The sequence below is a fragment of the Carcharhinus amblyrhynchos genome, chromosome 18 (assembly GCF_965287045.1).
Source record: "Carcharhinus amblyrhynchos chromosome 18, sCarAmb.v2.hapA, whole genome shotgun sequence".
Lineage (NCBI taxonomy): Eukaryota > Metazoa > Chordata > Chondrichthyes > Carcharhiniformes > Carcharhinidae > Carcharhinus > Carcharhinus amblyrhynchos.
Genome location: NC_137341.1, coordinates 44044812 through 44060033, shown reverse-complemented (window position 1 = coordinate 44060033; position 15222 = coordinate 44044812).

The window sequence follows — 15222 nt, the reverse complement described above, 5'->3', positions numbered from 1 at the left end:
TGGGGTGTCAGGAGGTGAGTTACTCGCTGCAATATTCCCAGCCTCTGACCTGTTCTTGTGTTTATGTGGTGAGTCCAGTTGGGTTTCTGGTCAATGGTAACCCCAAGGATGTTGACGGTGGGGGATTCAGTGATGGTAACACCATTGAATGTCAAGGGGCGGTGATTAGAGTGTCTCTTATTGGTAATGGTCATTTGTGTGGTCCAAATGTTACTTGCCAAGCCTGCATATTGCCCAGATCTTGTTGCATTTGAACATGGCCTGTTTCAGTATCTGAGGAGTCGCGAATGGTGCTGAACATTGTGTGACCAGCGGTGAACATCCCGAATATAAGGAGCTAGTAAGCACAAGTGAGCCATACTGGGAGTCCAATCTTCAGTTGGTTTTTGTGTAACTCTGAGCACACTCAGTATTATTCCATGAGTGCTGTCTATTCATACTGAACATTATGTTCTGCATTTTGCAAACAAGCATGGGCTGTTAGTTGTGAGCAGGTAGTCATGATGTGGAGATGCCGGCGTTGGACTGGGGTAAACACAGTAAGAAGTCTCACAACACCAGGTTAAAGTCCAACAGATTTATTTGGAGTTCTGTGAACTCCCACTCAACTGACGAAGGAGCAACGCTCAGAAAGCTAGTGGATTTTGCTACCAAATAAGCCTGTTGGACTTTAACCTGGTGTTGTGAGACTTCTTGCTGTGTTGTGACCAAGGGATATGCTCTTTGGTCTGATCCTACAGCCATCATGATGTACAGACTCTGCACTGGCAGAGCACCAGCAACAAGATGTCTGTATTTATTCATTTATTACTCACAAATAGGCTGACATTAACACTGCAGTGAAACTACTGTGAAAATTCCCTAGTTGCCTCACTCTGACGCCTGTTTGGGGACACTGAGGGAGAATTTAGCCCAGCCAATGCAACTAACCAGCATGTCTTTCGGACTGTGGGAGGAAACCGGAGCACCCGGAAGGAACCCCCGCAGAAACAGAATCCTATAGTGCAGGAGTAGGCCATTTGGCCCATCGAGCCTGCAGACCACAATCCTACCCAGGCACTATCCCCATAATCCCATGTATTTACCCTAGCTATTCCCCTTGACACTAAGGGGCAACTTACGTGGCCAATTACCCTAACCCGCATGTCTTTGGACTATGGGAGGAAAGTGGAGCACCGGGAGACACGGGGAGAACATGTAGACTCCACACAGACAGTGACCCAAGCTGGAAATTGAACCCGTGTCCCTGGCGCTTTGAGGCAGCAGTGCTAACCACTGTGGAACATTCACAAAAGAGAAAAGAGAACATCAATCGATGTTTTTTTTTAAAAATTAATATTAATTCCAGCAAACATAATGGGAATTATTCACTGGAGTATGAACTGCTCATGACCCAGACAGTGCTGTGTGCCAAATGTCCTCAATAATAAACAGGGGAAATTTCAGAGATCTCCTCGAGCGAACTGAGCTCTCATGACACTGAGATGATGCAGTTCCCCGTCTTCTGCTCTCGAGCATGTCCAGGCCTCGGTTCCTTACTCAGCCCATCTCTCACGTTGCAGCAAAACAAATTGTATTAGGAAAGGGAATGGTAACCAGATAGAACTTTTCTCTGGTCGTGAGGAATGGTTAGGGATATCACAATGGCTGCTGGCAGATGGTGTGAGAGCCATATAAAGTGTCCTGCGGTATGGGAGATTATTGATTGGTACGCGTTGTCAGGCAAGTCTGAACAGATAGAACTGCTGCCACAAACAACAAATACACCGTGCCTCTGAATGGCCCAACACGCTTCACAGGGAAGTCAGTGAAAGGAGCCATTACTTCAACCAGGAGAGACCCTGGAAGATTTATTTTTCTCAGCAGGTCATGGAACACCCCAGATGAGTAAAAGCTGAGACATTTGCATATCTCACAAGAAAATTTAAATATTTAAAGCAAAGGGAAGGATATTTTGGCCTTGGACAAAGATTCATCAGAATGTTCTGAGGTGAATAACTCAGGCAGGAACATAGGGCTTAGAGCAGGACTAGGCCATTCAGCCCATCAAACCTGCACTGCCATCCTATAAGATCTGGGCTGATCTGGTTGTGATGTCAACTCCTCTTTCTTGACTGCCCCCCCCCCCCCCGCCCCTCCTCAAGCCAGTGTGCCAGGGCAGTGCCAATTGGATGAGGCCTGAGTAGGGGGATAAGCCAGGGGTACCATGAGGGATGCTTTGACAGGGTGGCTTTGATGGGGAGGCTGTGCAGGGGGGGGTGTTTGAAGGGGGGGGGTCATGCATTGGTGGAGCATGAAGGGGGGCTTGTCAGGGGTGACGATGAGGAACTCATTGGGAGAGCTCCAATGCTCCGATGTTGGTGATCCGTGTGAGGAGGAGATGGGGAAACATGCTCTCTGTCGGGGGGGGAATGGGAATTCAGGTCTTGATGTCAGTAGAGGGAGGGCGAGAGTCTCCCAGTGCGCTGTGAGATTGGGACTCCTCCAAAATGGTGCCCGATTGCTTTGTAGCTGGGCTCACAGTGTGTTTAGACCCCACGTCTCCCAGAACTAGCATACAACTAGCCACTCTCTCAAAAAATGGCGAAGTGTGGGATGATTGCAGTTCAGACTGTGTCTGACAAGCCGGCGCAGATTGCTCTGCATCTTTTTCGCCGTTATGACATTTAGGCCAAAAATTTCCCATGGGAATCGTAGCGGACAAGACAGAAAATTGGGTGGACCATTTAAAGGTCTGTTGAGTTCAGGTGGGATTTTCCAGACTTGGAGCGTGCTGGGTCGGAGAATTCCCCTCCTTAGTCATTTTTTTGGAAAACATCCACCCTTTGCTTTATTGTCTGACCGATATTAACTGACGCTGAGATTAATTCTGAATTTGAGATGTGATTCTCTGGACTGTTCTGCCAAAAGCAATAGATTATTCTTCACAAACCAGGTTTTGGAGAGACAAAGTCTGACATACATTGAGAGAACATTAGCTATTCCCAAGTTCTTCACAAAAAAACTTCTACACATTAGTGAGAATGTGCCTTTGGTGCAGAATTAACAACTGATTAGATTTGAAAACACATCAGTTTTTTAAAATTGATTCGTGGGACATGGGGGTTGCTGGCTGGCCACCATTTATTGCCCATCCCTAGTTATCCTTGTTGAGAGGGCAGTTGAGAGTCAACCACATTGCTGTGGCTCTGGAGTCACATGTAGGCCAGGCCGGGCCAGGTAAGAATGGCAGATTTCCCTCCCTAAAGGACATTAGTGAACCAGATGGGTTTTCCCGACAATCGACAATGGTTTCATGGTAATCGGTCGATCCTTAATTCCAGATTTCTTTTTAACTGAATTCAAATTCCACCATCTGCTGGGATTCGAGCCCAGGGCCCCAGAACATGAGCCGAGTTTCTGGATTAATAGTCTAGCCGGAAAATCACTAGGCCTCTCCTAATTTTTGCTACAGTAAAAAGTCTCTCAACACCAGGTTAAAGTCCAACAGGTTTATTTGGTATCACGAGATTTGGATGGCTGCTCCTTCATCAGGTTAGTTTACAAACACGGCATATATAGGTAAAGGCAAGATAATGGTTGAAATGCGAGTCTTTACAGGTAATCAATTCTTTACAGGTACAGACAATGCAAGTGGAGAGAGGGATAATCACAAGTCACAGAGGTGTGACTATTGTTCTTTAACCTGGTGTTGTAAAACCTCTTACTGTGTCCACTCCAGTCCAACGCTGGCATCTCCACATCACAATTTTTTTTGTTACTTGTCCCACCTTTTGGTCACAACGCGTTTCATATCATTACGGCGACTGGTGAAGCTTGACTCGAAAACAGATCGAAGTATTGTTGGTCACTGCTACTTATTGAAGAGTTGCTCCGCGCGCCTCAGAACTGTTTTTAACCTCAGCTTCTCACCCTACTCCCTCAATGTTATCACACACCTGCCAATACAAAGCCGTGTCTCTCCGCTGCCTGTTGTGCAATGTGCAACCATCAAAGCAAAAGAAATTGCTGCGAAGGTGACACCTTCGTTATAATCTCGAAATCAGAGGGCCATTGTAATTGGGAATTTCTGGCCCACGGACTCCTGACAGGTACAGGTGAGTGGCCAGCCGGTGCACGGCATGGAGGCAGGCTGCTGGTGCCGCATGGCGTTCTCAATAAGTTCATTTTGTCAGCCCTCGACTGCCAAAATTTCGTAACTGGAAACTTGAGTGCAAAGAAGAGACCCGGTTGGAAGAAAATCGCAACAGACAAGCAGCCCATTATCTTGCCGGATGGTGTGGTTGCTACTGGTAACAACTGAGACGTCAACTGTTCCCAACAGTGATGCAAACCATTCAAGCATAAGTCTTTTTGTTCGGAAAAATAGCCAAGTCTGCGTTTTCAGTTTGTGCGATGGTTGGGCTAATTGTGTTTCGTAGAATCCCAACAGGGAGGAGGAGGCCATTCAGCCCATTGAGCCTGCACCGACAACAATTCTACCCTATTCCCGTAACCCCACATATTTACCCCACTATTCCTTCTAACCTATGCATCCTGGGACATTAGGGGCAATTTAATATGGCCAATGCACCTAACCTGCACATCTTTGGACTCTGGGAGGAAACTGGAACACCTGGAGGAAACCCACGTAGACAATGTGCAGACTCCATACAGACAGTGACCCAAGGCTGGAATTGAACTCGGGTCCATGGCGCTGTGAGGCAGCGGTGCTAACCACTATAGCACCATGCTGCACCTTTTATTCCCCTGACACTAAAGGACAATTTAGCATGGCTGATCTGCTTATCCTGAACTTTTTTGGACTCTGAGGGGCAATTTACCATGGCCAATCCCCCCACTGAGTCCGCACCAAATGCAATCCCACCCTGGGCCTATCCCCCTAACCCCATATATTTACCCTGCTAATCACCCTGACACTAAGGGCAATATAGCATGACCAATCAACCTAACCCGTACATCTTTAGACTGTGGGGAAAAAAATCGAGCACCTGGAGGAAACCCATGCAGACACGGGGAGATCGTGCAGACTCCACACATATAGTCATCTGAGCCTGGAATTGAACCCTGGTTCCTGGTGCAGTGGGGCAGCAGTGCTAACCACTGTGCCACCGTTTGTTTTAGATTTCCCCCTCCCCATCCTCCATCCCCCCCGACCCCCCCCCACCTCTTTTCAGAGGTTCACTCCTTTCATCTCCCTCATCTGATGAGTCCTCCCTTCCTTGGGGAGGATTGGTCGCATCAAACACTGCGGCGTTGTCAAGTTTTGGCCTTCAGCGAGGTTCCACCAGAGAGAGAGAGAGGGAGAGAGAAAGAAAGGGAGGCAGCTCTTGCTCTCACCCTGAGGTAACACCCTGAAAATCCTGTAGTTCCTAGCCAACGACATTCTGCGGCAGTGTGGCAGGTGAGTTGGATACACAATAGCCCGGGGGTTTCAAACTCATTATCAAATTGGCGACTGGGGCACTATCTAACCTTCCCCAGTAAAGGTAGCTTCAGCAGTCAGGGATATGGGAAGGTGATGGCCTAGTTGTGTTGTTGCTAGACTATTAATCCAGAAAACTTAGTGTTCTAGGGGCCAGGGTTCGAATCCTGCCACGGTTGATGGTGGAATTTGAATTCAATAAAAAGGAAAAATCTGGAATTATGAATCTATACGGGGAACTCCACATGAGGCCTGAATTGAACCCGAGTCTTTGGTGCTGTGAGGCAACAGTGCTAATCACTGCCCCAAATGTTTAGTTTTAAAGTTAATTCTTGGTTACGGGCATCACTCAAAAGTCCAGCATTTAGTATCCACCCCCAATTGTCCCTGAGAATGAGTTGCGTACATGGAGGTGATGGCCTAGTGTTGTCACTGGACTATTAATCCAGAAACTCAGCCAACGTTCTGGAGACCCGGGTTCAAATCCCACTGTGGCAGTTGGTGGAATTTGAATTAAGGAGAAAGATAAGTCTAGAATTAAGAATCTACTGATTACCCAGGAAACCGTTGTCGGAAAAACTCATCTGATTCACTAATGTCCTTTAGGGGAAGGAAATCTGCCGTCCTTACCTGGTGTGGCCTACGTGTGACTCCAGACCTACAACAATGTAGTTGATTCTTAACTGCCTCTCAGGCAACTAGGTTTGGTCAATAAATGCTGGTCACCCAGTGATGTTCATGTCCTACAAAAGAATAATAAATTTTTTAAAAATTATTCATATTCTTCCCAAATTATGAAAGATTACAAGGATCAATGTTTCTGCTCATTCAAGGATCCAGTTCATAAAATTGCTTTAATGTCTTGTTTATTTTTGCTGTTCAAATTCTCCCTGAATTACTTACTAGGTTTAAGATCGAAGATGATAAATGTGGCGGAAAGATCACAGTGCCTCTACAATGAATTATAAAACAAAATAAAATGAATGCTGTGTCCATCTGAGCTCAGAAGTGTTCAATCACCGACAGTTTTTTGTCTAAGATTTCAATACAATATTTTTTAAATGTACCTATCAGAAGGATGGGGACGCTTTGGAAAGGGTACAGGAGAGATTTACCAGGATGTTGCCTGGTCTGGAGGGTACTAGCATAAGGAGAGGTTGGAGAAACTCGGTTTGTTCCCACTGGAGTGACGGAGGTTGAGGGGCAGCCTGATAGAGGTCTACAAGTCTCTGAGTGGCATGGCCAGAGTGGATAGTCAGATGCTATTTCCTAGGGCAGAAAAGTCAAGTACTAAGGGGTATAGGTTTAAGGTGCATTGGGGAAAAGTTTAGAGGAGATGTGCGAGGCAAATTTTTTTACACAGAGGGTGGTGAATGTCTGGAACGCACATGCGATTTGAACTCTAGCTTAGGGCCCAGGATGACAGGTTTGATCTCTGTCCTTTATCGAAGAATGAGAAGAAGGTTCCTATAATCTCCATCCTACATGTCAAAGCTGTGGGAATGTGCCAAGTTCTCTACAAAGGGTGGGATATAATACCGCCCCCCCACAATGCCATGTGCAGATTCCAATTTGCAGAGAGGTTAAAGGTTAAAGAGGGACAGCACGGTGGCACAGTGGTTAGCACTGCTGCCTCACAGTAAGAAGTCTCACAACACCAGATTAAAGTCCAACAGATTTTTTTGGTAGCAAAAGCCACGAGCTTTCAGAGTGCTGTCCCTTCATCAGGTGAGTCAGGTGAGAAAGCAGTTTCTACAAAGATGCAAGAAAGCAGACAATCTCCAAGAAGGCCTCACAGTTCCAAGAACCTGAGTTCAATTCCGGCCTCGGGTCACTGTCTGTGTGGAGTTTGCACATCCTCCCCGTGTCGGCATGGGTTCCCTCCGTGTGCTCCGGTTTCCTCGCACAGTCCAAAGATGTGTGGGAGAGATTGATTGGCCCTTCTTGTCAGGGGTACTAGCAGGGTAGAATACTTAGGGTTACAAGGATAAGGTGGGATTGCTGTCAGTACGTGCTCAATGGGCCGAATGGCCTCCTTCTGCATTCTACGATTCTATTTTACGATTCTATGAAAGTGAGAGAACGATAATATTTTAACTCATTCTAACCCGCACAATTAAAATTGCATTCTTTGTCTCCAGGTTTAGATTCTGAGCTGTCTAGAAAGTAGTGGTGTAGGACCTTAGTGCTTGGTGGACACAGGCCATTTGGGGTCAATATTGGCCAGAGTTTTCCTGTCCCTCCTGCCACGGGAATCGTAGCAGGCAAGGGGGTGGAGGGGAGACAATCCATGCAAAGTTCCATTGCCCTTGGGAGTTTTCCCATCCCATCTGACATGGGAATCGTAGCGGGCAAGGGTTGGGGAGTTTGGACCATGCAAAGTTCTGTTGGCCTCGGGTGGGATTTTCCAGTTTTGGGGAGAACGCCCATCATGCAGTGGGAGTTCTCCTACCTCACCCACAGCTGGGATTCCCCGGCTGAGTGCCAAATTCTCCGTTCCCGCAGGCAGTGGCACGGGGGCGTACCAGACTGGAGAATTCCATCCGGAATGTCGAGCCACTTCAGTGCAGCCCGAAGTCAAGATTTCTTTGCAATGTTGTGAGAAAGCAGAGCACCTGCCGACATTACTCTCAGTATCCTTGACAACGTACATTGCAGTATAGGTGACCATTGTCAGCGAAACTCGTTCCCCCAGTACTGACAGGCCAGGGGATAACTCAATTGCCGCTGATATGATTTGTACTCTCGTACCTTCTGGTTGGGCTTGGTCACACAGTGTAACCTCGATGCACTTGTCACCAGCTAATTCAGCGCTCTAACCCTACAAAGCAACAAGCACAGAGTGCGTGGTGGAAACATCGGAGCTAATTGTTAACTCTTTCAAGTGAAAGAGAACTTAAAATCTAATGTATTGTCTCCAGTGAGTTACATTTTACTACGTTAAAGTTTATTTATTTGCTTCACAAACCAGCTTACATTGACACTGCAATGAAGTTACTGTGAAAACCCCCTAGTCGCCGTACTCCGGCACCTGTTCGGGTACACTGAGGGAGAATTTTTTTTCATGGGTCATGGATATCGCTGGCTGGCCAGCATTTATTGCCCATCCCTAGTTGCCCAAGGGCAGTTGAGAGTCAACCACATTGCTGTAGTTCTGGAGTCACAGGTAGGCTAGACCAGGTCAGGATGGCAGATTTCCTTCCCTACAGAACATTAATGCACCAGACAGGTTTTTCCTGACAATCGACAATGGTTTCACCGTCATCAGTAGGTTCTTAATTCCAGATATTTTTTATTGAATTCAAATTCCACCATCTGCCATGGGCAGGATTCGAACCATGATCCCCTGAACGTTAGCTGAGTTCCTGGATTAATAGTCTAGCAATAATACTACTAGGCTATCACCTTCCCTTTAGCATGGCAACTCGACCTAACCAGCGCGTCTTTTGGACTGTGGGAGGAAACCAGAGCACCTGGAGGAAACCCACACAGACCTGGGGAGAACATGCAAACTCCACACAGACAAGTCAGGAATCGAACCCAGATCCCTGGTGCTGTGAGGCAGCCGTGCTAACCACTGTGCCACCATGCTGTCCGCATGTTAATGACACTGGGGATGGGAAAACAGTGATGGCTTTGCTTGATTAATGCTTCAGACATCAGTTCAAATCCTACCACAACAGTTAGGAAGATTTAAATTTCATAAATCTGGAACGAAACCCTAGTCTCATTAATAATGATCATGAAACTATTGGATTGTCATAAAATTGTCCCTCAGTGTCCCAAGATGTGTGGGTTAGGGCCATTAGCAGGGTAAACGTGTGGAGTTACAAGGATGGGGCCTGTTTGGGATGCTCTGGTGGAACATCGGTACAGACTCAATGGGCCAAATGGCCTCCTTCTGCACTGTAGGGATTCTGTGCTTCTGTCATGCCTGGTTTAAATGTTCTGAATTATCTCAATAGACTTTGAAAACATTTTGGAATTTGATGGAGCTATTTAAAGCAATGAAGAGACACTGGCTGTGTCCATATATTTAGACTACTTGAATGAGGTGGGTAATGTTTAATGAGGAGAGATGTCTAAGCACAAAACTACCTCAAACGTTTCTCCTTAAGCAAAATGCTCACCTTCGGACTCATAATGTTTAAAGTTTATTTATCTGTTTTACATGTAGGCTTATAGTAACATTGCAGTGAAGTTAGTGTGAAAATCCCCTAGTCATCAGAGCCCACGGTCCTTGACGCTGGGAGGCAGCAGTGCTAATCATTGTGCAGAATTAGTAGCCTGCCCATAAATTGGTAGACTATTAATGCAGAAATTCAGCTAATGTTTTGGGGACCTGGGTTCAAATAACAGTTGGTGGAATTTGAATTCAGTAAACAAAATCCGGAATTGAGAATCTACTGGGGACCATGCAACCATTGTCAAATGTCAGAAAAATTTCATCTGGTTCACAAATGCCTTTTAGGGAAGGAAATCTGCCATCCTTACCTGGTCTGGCCTACCCGGTCCAGAGCAATGTGGTTGACTCTCAACTGCCCTCTGAAATGGCCTGGGAAGCCACTCCGTTTAAGGGCAACTAGGGAAGGGCAATAAATACAGAAGGGTACATCAGAGTACAGAAAAGTACAGATGTTGCCTGGTATGCAGGGTATTATCTATAAGGAGAGATTGAATAAACTGGGATTGTCCCCCCTGGGAAGACGGTGGCTGAGGGGTGAGCTGATAGAAATTTATAGAATTATGAGTGGTATAGATAGGGTGAACAGTTAGACTTTTCCCAGGGCAGAAATGACAATTACGAGGGGGCACAAATTCAAGGTAAGAGGGGAAAGGTTCAGTAGACATGCCTGGGGGAATTTTTTTATACAAAGGATGGTGGGGGCCTGGAATGCACTGCCAAGTGAGGTAGTTGAGGCAGACACATTAGCGACATTTAAGACTTAGTTGGATAGAGATATGAACAGGCAGGGAACAGAGGGATACAGATGGTTGGCTTAGATAGGACAACTGTGTGCAGTTTTGGTCACCGTACTTACGCAAGAGTATGTTGGCCTTGGAGGGAGTGCAGAGGAGGTTTACTAGGCTGATACCGGAGTTGAGGGGGTTGAGCTATGAGGAGAGGCTGAATAAACTAGGCTTGTACTCGTTAGAGTTTAGAAGAATGAGGGGAGATCTCATTGAGACGTATAAGATGATGAATGGGATGGATAGGATAGAGGTGGAGAGACTCTTCCCGCTCAGAAAGGACAGTAGGACTAGGGGGCACAGCCTCCAGATAAAGGAGGGGCGGTTTAGAACGGAGTTGAGGAGGAACTTCTTCACTCAAAGGGTGGTGAATCTCTGGAATTCTCTGCCCGTTAAGGTGGTGGAGGCTGCCTCGCTAAATATATTTAAGACGCGGGTTGATGGGTTTTTGATAAGCGAGGGGATTAAGGGTTATGGGGAGAGGGCAGGAATGTGGAACCGAGACACGACAGATCAGCCATGATCTTATTGAATGGCGGGGCAGGCTCGAGGGGCTAGATGGCCTACTCCTGCTCCTATTTGTTATGTTCTTATGTTCTTAACATGATTGGTGCTGGCTTGCAGGTCCGAAGGGCCTGTTCTTATGCAGTACTGTTCTTTATTCTTTGTAAATGTTGGTGCAGCCGGCGATGGCCATATCTCATGAACGAATTTTTAAAAAAATTAAGGAAGGCTGTATAGACGTCACAGACTGAATTGGGGAAAAAAATGTGTGTGGATGCAGAGATGGCGCATTAAATTTAATGCAGATGAATGTTAATGCTGTGCGTGGGAAAAGAAAAATGAGTGACTGGATGAATAGTATTGAAATAGCTAAGGGGCTGCAAAACCTAGTAATTGCACATGTCCAATCAAATGCAGAGCAGCAAGAAAAAAAAAATCCATAGAATATGAAACCACATTGGCAAAACAATGTTGAATGAGTCAAAGAATGTCATGATCAAATTGCAATTGGCCTCTCTCAAACCACTGCTCGAGTTCTGTGCCCAGTGCTGGTTGCCAAGGAACACTAGAACTTTATGAGCATGGGACACAGTTCAGAGAATAGTGCAAAAATGCACTGGAGAAATCTGAACTTTTTAACCTCAAAGGAAGTTATCGGAGAGGTCAGGTGGCAGACGTCAAATGAAGGTGCGAGAAAGACTGGTGCGGCACAGTGGTTAGCACTGCTGCCTCACAGCTCCAGGAACCAGGGTTCGATTCCCGCCTTGGGTCACTATCTGTGTTCTCCCCATGTCTGGGGGGTGTTTCCTCCAGATACTTTGGTTTCGTCCCATAGCCCAAAGATGTATGGGTTAGGTGGATTGGCCATGCTAAATTGCTCCTTAGTGTCAGGGGGATTAGCTAGCGTAAGTGCATGGGGTTATTGGGAATAGGGCCTGGGTGGGATTGTGATCGGTGCAGACTGGATGGGCCAAATGGCCTCCTTCTACACTGTAGGATTCTATGATCTATGATCTAAGATGAATCTGAGATATTACTTTGAATTAAATGATGATCGTAGGGCAAGGGTAGCCATTTTGAACTAACATAAGATAAACAAGAGTCAGGAAGCAGAAGGTAGTTTTAAGTAATCTATGTTTGTACTGTTGGATATTAGAAATAAGCGTTGGGATTCTCCTGTAACCATCCCGCTGTAAGCGAGAACGGAGAATCCCATCCACAAATGAGGACGGTGGTTTTCGGCACAGTTATAGATTTAACAGAGTTTAATTTTGTGTTTCTGTGCGAGAAAGGGTAAAACTCCAGTTAGATTCACCTTAAACATAGAAAATAGATGCAGGAGTAGGCCATTTGGCCCTTTGAGCCTGCACCACCATTCAATATGACCATGGCTGATCATGCATTTTCAGTAAATTTGGTGGACCAAGTAGGGCCTGTGCTCTCCCTTTATATTTTTTGAATGCATCTCACTGTTCTGTCACAGGTTTACTTAAAAGTGTCTGCTCCCAGTCCACTTTGACTAAATCATATCTGCCTTTAATAAAACCAACCTTCCCCTAGTTTAGAACTTTGATTTCTGGTCCATCCTTGTTCTTTTCCAAACCAATCCTGAAGTTAGCAGAGTTATGATCGCTGTCTGCAATACGCTCCCCTGTTGATACTTCGATGACTTGCCTGGCTTTGTTACCTAAAATTAAGTCCAGAGCCACGCCCTCTCTTGTAGGACCTTCCAGACTTTTCAGCAGGCTCCCTTCTCCCTGTGACGCCAAGTCAAGAATATGTCTGGTGCCACATGCTAATGAGTATAGAAATGAGTCCAGATGAATGCATGATTGGAGACCGGTCCATATGATCTGTAACATAAACCTATTGAAACTCAAGTGATAGATATCGCACCTTGACATGAAAGAGGGGCAGTTGTTTCCATAAAGGTACAGAGAAGAGAAAGGGTTTACTGCTGTGGGGAGATGCCGCCTGCATTACTGTTGTGAAGAGCAGAGAAAAAGATTGTTTTCTTATTAGCAACCAGGTAGAATGCTGGTGAGAACTGGGCTCCTTGCTTGAAGAGCAGGCACTTGTAGAGAGTTAGGGAACAAAGAGTTGCCAAAGTGGGCCTGGAGCTCAGTTTGGAGATATTCAGAAGACAGGGCGGACTGATTTCCAAAAGACGCTGGAAGGTTTGACCTGGGATGACAGGGAGAAATGGGCCTGCTGAAAAGCAAGAGATATTTGGAACTTAATCTTCAAGGTTCCATGTATGCTGGAAGTGTGAAACAAAGTAAAAACTTGTCATGAAAGTACATCGATTGAGTTCACTACTGCAAAGGGACCTTTTTTTTAGTTTGGTGTGATAGTTGCCTTTTACATAATGTTCTATTTATGTTGATTTTAGCTGTTTTGTTACAGTAAAAGTTTTATAATATGAAACCCTATCCTTCGATTCTTTCTGTCAGCCCCTGGAAATTCATTTTTTTGAGTCGTTATTGGTCTCTACATAACAATCAAAAGTGGCCATTCATGTTAAATCAATTATTTTTTAATTGATTTCCAACTGCGTGGACTTATATCATTGATAATCTGCACATTCTCTTTTAAACAGGAGCAGTAAGCTGCGGAACTGTGATTGAGCTGACTATTGTTCCATTTTCCTCATGACTGCTGTTGTGAATACCTGTAATTTCTACTTCTACGTTCCCTCCTATCTCCTCGAGAAATCTCCCTTTCATTGTGCCAGTGTAATCTTTTAGTATATACCTTTAACAATTATGAACTAACTGGCTGGCACAGTGGCACAATGGTTAGCACTGCTTCTTCACTGTGCCAGGGAGCCAGGTTCAATTCCAGCTTCAGATGTCTGTGTGGAGTTTGCTCATTCTCCCCATGTCAGTGTGGGTTTCCTCCAGGTGCTCCAATTTCCTCCCACGTGCCAAAGATGTGTGGGTTAGGTGGATTGGCCATGCTAAATTGCCTCTTTGAGTCCAAAGATGTGCGGGTTAGATAGATTGGCCATGCTAAATTGTCCCTTAGCGTCCAAAGATGCGTGGGCTAGATAGATTGGCCATGCTATATTGCCTCTTAGTGTCCAAAGATGTGTGGGTTAGATAGATTAGCCATGGTTAATGTGTGGGGTTACAGGTAAGAGCAGGAGACACAGCCTGAGTAAGATACTCCGTCAGAGAGTCGGTGTAAACTGGATGGGTCAGATGATCTGTTCTATACTGTAGGGATGCTGCAATTTTAATTCTTCCCTATCCTAACGTACAGTAAGTTGATATATTATATATTATATTTATCTCTGCTCTCCCTTTGCAGTGACGTCAACCTCAATTGCATTAATTCTGCTGGATTCCTTGCCCAGTATTTGGTGTTGATGAGATTATGTTTTTCTGTCCTAAGCTCCCATTATTTTTTTACTGAATTTGGATAACCCCGATCGAGACCACGCACTTTTGAAATCATTGCAGCATCTGGGATTGCCTGAAAATTTTAGGGATGCGAGTGTTGGGCCTGCTCAATTATCCAATTAGAACATAGAGTCATAGCACAGAAAAAGGCCCTTTGGCCCAACTCATCAATGCCGACCAGGTTCCCCAAACTGAACCAGTCCCATTTGCCTGCATTTGGCCCATGTTCCTCTAAACCTTTCCTATCCATGCACCTGTCCAAATGACTTCTAAATGTTATAATTGTACCCCCTCTACCACCTCCTCTGGCAGCTCATTCCATATTCACACCCTACCCTCTGTGTGATAAAGTTGCCCTTCAGGTCCCTTTTAAATCTTTCCCCTCTCATCTGAAATCTGTGCCCTCTAGTTTTAGACTTCCCCGCCCTGGGAATCTCTGACCCTTGTGATTTTTTAAACCTCTATAAGTTCACCCCTCATCCTCACACGCTCTAGGGAAAAATGTCCCAGCCTATCCAGCCTCTCCTCAAAATTCAAATATTCCAGCCTCAGTAACATCTTTGTAAATCCTTCTTTGCACCCTCTCCAGTTTAATAACACTCTTCCTACAGCAGGGCGACCAGAACTGTATGCAGTACTCCAAATATGGCCTTATCATCTGCATCTCAACTCCATTGACATTCTATATTGTTTCATATCAACCAACCACACCCTCTTCCACACTGTATGATGGGGCGACCCGGTGGCACAGTGGTTAGCACGGCTGCCTCACAGCACCAGGGGCATGGGTTCAATTCCCAGCTTGGATCAGTATCCGTGTGAAGTTTGCTCGTTCTCCCTGTGTCTGCGCGGGTTTCCTCCAGTGCTCCAGATTACTCCCACACTCCAAAGATGCGTAGGTTAGGTGGATTGGCAATG